This window comes from Rattus norvegicus, chromosome 11 (assembly GCF_021556685.1).
Source record: "Rattus norvegicus strain SHRSP/BbbUtx chromosome 11, alternate assembly SHRSP_T2T, whole genome shotgun sequence".
NCBI lineage: Eukaryota > Metazoa > Chordata > Mammalia > Rodentia > Muridae > Rattus > Rattus norvegicus.
The window spans coordinates 23,951,443-23,958,263 of NC_141544.1; the positions used below are offsets into that span (position 1 = coordinate 23,951,443).

Below are 6,821 nucleotides of genomic sequence, written 5' to 3' on the forward strand. Positions count from 1 at the left end.
TGGTAATTAAATGGAAATCATTTCTTGTGATAGGGGACTCTGGATGTGTTTGAGATGCAAAAGGAGGCCTTTAATTAACTCCTTATAAATTTATGATGTGACAAGATATTGTCTGTTTCTTCCTCATAGGAGACCTCCCAGAGCCACAGGATGTGTAGCTTTAGCTATTAGTTACCTCTCTGTGGCAGCTGAGCTATTGGAGACTTGAATGGCACTCACTGTATCACGCTGTCCGTAAGAACGCCAGCATAAAATATTAATCACAGGAGCTCCACATGTGAAATGCTACAAGAGAGAAAGTCAAAGAGCAAAGGGGTAGAGAAGTCATCCCAGGATGCCATACATTATCATCCACCAACTATTCTTAATGGTTAAAGCAAAATACAGAGGTCCAAGACAAACATGCTAATAATTTTGATACATCTTTATGTCTAAACAATGACCTAGTCAGTGTGGTGTTCTGATAACAAAACGATGAAGGAATTCTTCCCTGATGGAGAAAGAAAAACAGCACACATGCAAATGTGATTGATGATTCCTCAAAAACACATCAACACTAACCTCAGTAACGTACATTTCTAAAGCTACGTGTGCATTGTCACCGTCCTTTAGCATGAGAACAAATTTGTTATTATGCTGTTAAGTCAATTCATTTCACATGAGACTTCAGGTAAGCCCAAAGCATTAATGGCTTGTGATGATTGTGTCTAAATTAATTATATTCTGAGTATATTACTACAAATGTTTGGTAAGTGCTGTTGTATCACGTTTAGTGGCGAGATTATAATTGTCCTGGAATTGTACAGTGATCAGTGTAAAACTTTTAAAATCAAGAAAGCAATTTCATAAGAATAATGATAGACAGGGGGACAATATATTTTAGTAGAATATGTGGAATTTAAAATTGTTGAGGCAAAAGGAACATCTGTAAAGTTACATGGATAATGTCAGTGTAGTTTAGCATGAGAGCAAAGTTTTTATGCTGTTAAACCAATTTATCTCATATAACACATCAGGTAGCCCCCACCCCAAATGGCTTGTGATGTTTAATCTTGAATTATTTATATTCTGAGTATATGTAATTACAAATAGTTCATAAGTGTCGGCGCCTGCGCCGCCAGTGTGTGAATATCGGGCGTAGGTCTGCAGAATTGAAAGAAAACACGTACACGGGTCACCCGTTTTCAGCAAGTGCCACCAAGGCTTTACTGAGATCTCCTTATATACCCGAGGCAAAAGCCGTGGAAAACAACAAGGTTCAGCGAGAGGGAAGGGAAACACCAAGGTAGGGCCCAACAATTCCCCCTCTTTTATTTATTTATTTATTTTAAGTAGTGCCTCTCTTAGGATCAATCTGGGTTTCTAAAACTCTTTCCCATCTCTGAAAATCCTGCCAGCTTCAGGATTTTTGTCTTAGGCGAGTATGGTCCCAGAAGGTTGTCCGTCTTTGGCTAACTACTTGTCCTACAAACTGAGCCTAATTTGGGCCGATGGATTTTCCCGGCCAATGAAAACCAAACCTGTTTGCTTTCAGCCTAGGACCGGATCTGTTGGTACTTTAAAACAGCCCAAGAGCAGCTTCTAAGAGCAAGCAATCAAGATAAGCATTCATCTCCAACAGCCTTGTTGCTATTAAGGACCTTAACAGGGGTTATACACATAGAATGATAAAAGGTAGAACAAGATATAACATGGGTTTTCCAGAGGAAGTCCAATTTAGAACAGTTTGTTTGTTGAGATCAAGAATGACCAACTGAATCTGAATATTAACACTATTCTGCACAGTCAATGCTGTGGAGACTTCTCTAGAATGTATCCATAGTCCCACAGTCCCAACAACAGCTGCTGACTGAAAAATGGCCACACAGGCCACTGCAGCAGCAGTGGCTGAAATGGTGATGGTAGTAATGACTGTCGCAGTAATTCCAAAGTCTCTTTTATGCCTGTAGAGTACCAGTGGGAATCAGCCTTCATCCAGAGGTATGGGGATTACACCAGGAACTCGAACAATCCATGTAAAATCTTCTTGTTCCCAGCAACTGGTCGGTAGGACAGGACCTGGAAGAACAATTGAGAATCTCCTCCCTTGACACTGAAATGTAAATGTTATTGTTATTATGATAGTGTAACTGGTTATACATAGGAAGATTTAGTCAAAATCATCCATTTATATTTTCAATGGTAAATGAAATAGAATAGAGATTATGACTGTTTTCATTTTATGGGCTTGGTGTGTAAACTTTTTAATTGTCTTCTGAATATGTTTCTAAAAAATTAAAGGCTAAATATTACCTAATTCCGAACCAAAAAGGAAAAGGGGTGCCAACACGCATGGCACAGGTTTTAGAAAATTTTTTCTCTCTTCTTAGTTGACCAATGTCTCAAATATTGAAAAGAAATATTGAATCTTTTCTGGAGCAGCAGCTACTCCCCAAAATTTAAAGCATGTTGTAAGAGTAAAGGTTTGTAGTAAAATTAAAATGTCTATATAATGAATAATATACACTGAAAGATTCAAAGTCTTAGCTTCTCGTATTGAAGCAGTGACAAAAAAATTTACATAATGTAGGGTCAAAAGTGATTCCTCGAGGTAAAACTTTCTAATGGTATCACTTCATGGGCTCTCCAAAATCACAAACAAGCTCACTAAATGAAAATCTTTCACAATCACCAGGATGTAAAGAAAGAGCATAAAAACAATCTTCTAAATTTATAATAATTGTATATGTGTTTCTTGAAATAGCAGTTGGAGTGAGCAAACAGGCTGTAATGCTCTTATAAGTTCCATAGCCACATCAACCTTTCGTAAATGCTGTTAACAATCTCCACCTGTTTGATTTTTTTCTTAATTACAAATATGTGTAAGTTAGAATCTTGAGCCTGTCTGTGATCAAACTGTAAACTATAGCCAATGTTACACTGGCAATCTTTAACCACAATCTTTAAGTTTCCCTTTTAATACCAGAGTACAACCATAACTTTGGAAAGCAAAACTCAACCTCCAACAAACCATCTATTCTCCAAAATCCAGTCTCTCCAAAACACCAAGTTCATTCCTCATGCTTTAAAATTTGACTGCCAATTCTTGCATGTGAACGAACGATGGTGCAGACTCTAATTCCTCAACTAAGAGACATGGCCCTAAATTCCTTTCTAAGTGTGGTTTCTAGGATAACAATTATACTAAAATATTATTCTAATTTAGACCTGTTTCCCTGGGTTGTCTCATGCCACGTGCTGTTTAAAATTACTCCATCTGAATTATGAAGTTTAAGCCAATTTATGTTACCAATGTTACAAATTTTTAAACATACCCAATAACTTAAAGCCAGTAACCAAGACATGTAGAGCATATTATACATTTAAAACCAATCAGAAACAAAAAATGAAGTGGCTACACATATCTTTAATATTTAAATCAATCACCATTTTTACTTTTTCTACTTGTAGTTTTAAGAGAAACACCTTGTCACCTGTTGAGTCCAATAATCACAGTCAAAGATTTTTTCTAAGAGAAATAGCCATCAGTTCCATTACCATAGAAGCTGTGAAGCTCCTAACCCTTTAGGATCTGCTAGTGTAAACATTTAGCCAGCCCCCTGGGGAGCTTGCCCAGCAGACTTAGGCTCCTAGCTACAGATGTAGGGCTCCAAAATCCAATTGAAACTGCTTTTTATTTATTTGTTCCTTTCTTGAAAGGAGTTAAAACTACATCAATGGGTGAATCAACCAGCATTTAAAGTGTTAACCATTTTTTTAAACATGAAACACAAAACATTCAAGCAATGAGAAGCAAAACCAAGACATAAATTGACATATATGGACAGCTTGGTGCACCAAGGACAGACAATAGACATACAGGGAAAAAACCAGATGGCGTCCCACCAAAGGGACCCAGATATCCTACCTAAAGGACCCAGATCCAGAAATAAGCACTTCTCCAATAGGAACTAGCAAGGAGGCAAGACGTCTCCCACCTCCTTCTGTCCCCAGGAGAGCTCCAAAAAAGCTCATTTCCTTCTTTTGCCAAAGAATCTGTGGAGAGTCCAGAAGGACTGTTTTTCTCAACCTCATTCTCTCTCTCGTCTAGGATATAAACTGTCTCTAGTCAGGGTTCAAAGACTAAAAGCATCTATGAGAATTGACTTTGCTTCTCTGGATGTTAGCATAACACTAAAAGAACACATACACAAAAACATTTTACCAATATCACCTTGTCCCTTTTAACCTGTTTCCAATCCAGAATATTCAAACCGCCACTAGCTATAAAACAATGACTGACTTGTTCTATAGTTTTAACAAAATCTTGGGCTATCTTTACCTTAATACCAGTACCTTCTTGTTTGAATAAACTTACAAGCTGATCTATGACCAATAATGAGGAACTTGTAGTTCCCATGGCTAAGGCAAAACCTTTGTAGCACTACTCACTTCCAGTTTTGCCCCATGGTCGTCGCTTGTCCCCAAAATATTCTGCTTCCTTGCCGGCCAGCCTTTTGGAACGATCCCATCAGTTTGTCCTCTCTTTCCCGATCTCAGGGGAACCTCCAGATGTCGGCACCTGCGCCGCCAGTGTGTGCATATTGGGCATAGGTCTGCAGGATTGAAAGAAAACACGTACATGGGTCACCCGTTTTTAGTGAGTGCCACCAAGGCTTTACTGAGATCTCCTTATATATCTGAGGCAAAAGCCGTGGAAAACAACAAGGCAAGTGAAAATCCCCAACCAGAAAAACAGGAAAAGTCTGTGTGGTGGAAAGTCCCCAGACCAATCAGGGGCATAAACAACTTATTAACAACAAGCTGGCAGGCTCGGTGGGGAGGAGGGTGCCATGGAAGATCTAGGCCCCAAATCAGGGGCTAAGAGCAGCTGCCAAGGGTGTAAACAACTCCTTGCTATAGCAGGCTAAAAGGCTCAGCGAGGGGGAAGGGAAACACCAAGGTAGGGCCCAACGTATAAATACTTCTGTCTGGTGTTGAGTGCTGAGATTATAATTTTCCAGGAACTATACAGTTATCCATACAACACCATCAGTTCAAGTTTGTGTACACAGCTGTGGGTCAGATTTCTTTGAACCTCATTTTGTGTAATAGGCTTGGATCCTTTTGGAAACATTTGCTCATAGAAGAATCTTTCTACACTCTTGCTGTAAGATCAACAGATAAAAAGCTCTTCCACCACAATCATCAGAATGTATTTAAAATTTTGACTACATTTGGCATAAGTAACTTCATGCTGAGTCTGACAACTTGTATATCACATTTGCTAATTTTCTTAATGATGTGTGAATATACATCCTTTAGTGTGTATCTGATGACTATATCTGTGTTTACCTATGATTCAGTATGTTTAAGTTATTTTGAGAATATATGTAAAATATTTGTCAATGGATGTTTCCCAAATATAGAAAACTGGGAAAAAGTCTACCTGAAGGGTCAGTTATACTGCTCCTGAGCATATACCCAAAAAATGCTCCACTATCCCACAAAGACACTTGCTCAACTATTTTCATAGCAGATTTATTCATAATAGTCAGAAACTGGAAACAACTTAGATGTCTGTCAACTGAAGAATGGATGGAGAAAATGTGGTATATCTACACAGTGGGATACTACTCAGCTACTAACTACAAAGACATCACGCATTTTGCAGGCAAATGGACGGTACTTGAGGATATCCTGAGTGAGGCAACTCGGTCCCAAAGGGAAATGTCATGTATCTACTCACTTACAAGTGGGTACTAGCCATAAAATACAGGATACCCGTGCTACACTCCACACACCCAAGGACACTATACAAGAAGGAAAGCACAAGAGATGGTGCTTGAATCTCCTTTAAAAGGGGGAATAAAGTAGCCATGAGATGGAGATGGAGAGAGGGAATTGGGTTAGAGAGGGGATTGGGAGGGAAGAGGTGAGATTCAAGTATGGGGAGGGACAGGAGAGGTGGGCAGATGGCCATGAGAATTAATGGAAATCTGCAACTAACTGGTGTTGGGAGATGGTGGACATCTGCAGTATAAGGACCTGGGATAACTGAGGTACTCAAGAATCAAGGAGAATGAACTTAGCTGTGACTCACAGTGTTGGGGTTATGGAAACTGAGGAAGCTACATCCTGTAGCAAGTGAGAAACACCAGTGGAAGCAATAGAAACACAAACCAACCCACAAGACTTTTGACCCAAAATCTATTCTGACTATAAGAAATGCAGGCACGGCACTGGGGATGAGCAGAGACTAAGGGAATGGCTAACCAATAATGCGCCCAACTGGAGACAAATCCCACGGGGCAAGGACCAATCACTGACACTATGATGTTCTGTTGTTCTTGCAGACAGAAGTCTAGCATGGCTGAACTCTGAGATCCTCTACCCAACGCTGATTTAAATACAGACACCAACAGCCAAACAGTAGGTGGAGCTTAGAGATTCTTATGGAAGAATAAGGGGAAGGATTGTGAGCCCTGAAGGAGATAGGAACTCCACAAGAAGACCAACAGAGTCAACTAACCTGGATTCTTTGGTCTCTCAGAGTATGAACCACCAACCAAAGAGCACACATGCAGGCTGGACTTTCCCTTCCAAACAACTGGAGCCAGGCTATCTCAAAAGCTGTTGTCTGTATGTGGGGTATATTCTAGCTGGTTTTCCTTGTCTGGCCTCAGTAGGAAAAGATATGCTTAGTCTAGCAAAGACTTGATGTACCAGGGTGGGGGCTACTAGAGGAAAAGGGTTGGGGAGATGGGGAATGGATGATAATTGCAAGAGGGGTGACTGGGAGGGGGCAGTGAACAGGATGTAAATTGAATAAAACACAAAAG

The 6,821-nt window shown here is 39.8% G+C and overlaps 1 long non-coding RNA gene across 1 annotated transcript; it reads right to left on the reverse strand.

The window, feature by feature from the left end:
- Positions 1-1,181: 1,181 nt before the first annotated feature.
- Positions 1,182-4,722, reverse strand: LOC134480949 (uncharacterized). Its single transcript, XR_015632893.1, has 2 exons — positions 4,432-4,722; positions 1,182-2,092 (listed from the first exon to the last, which is right to left on the reverse strand). It is a non-coding gene; the product is annotated as an uncharacterized LOC134480949 (long non-coding RNA).
- Between the last annotated feature and the right edge of the window lie 2,099 nt (positions 4,723-6,821).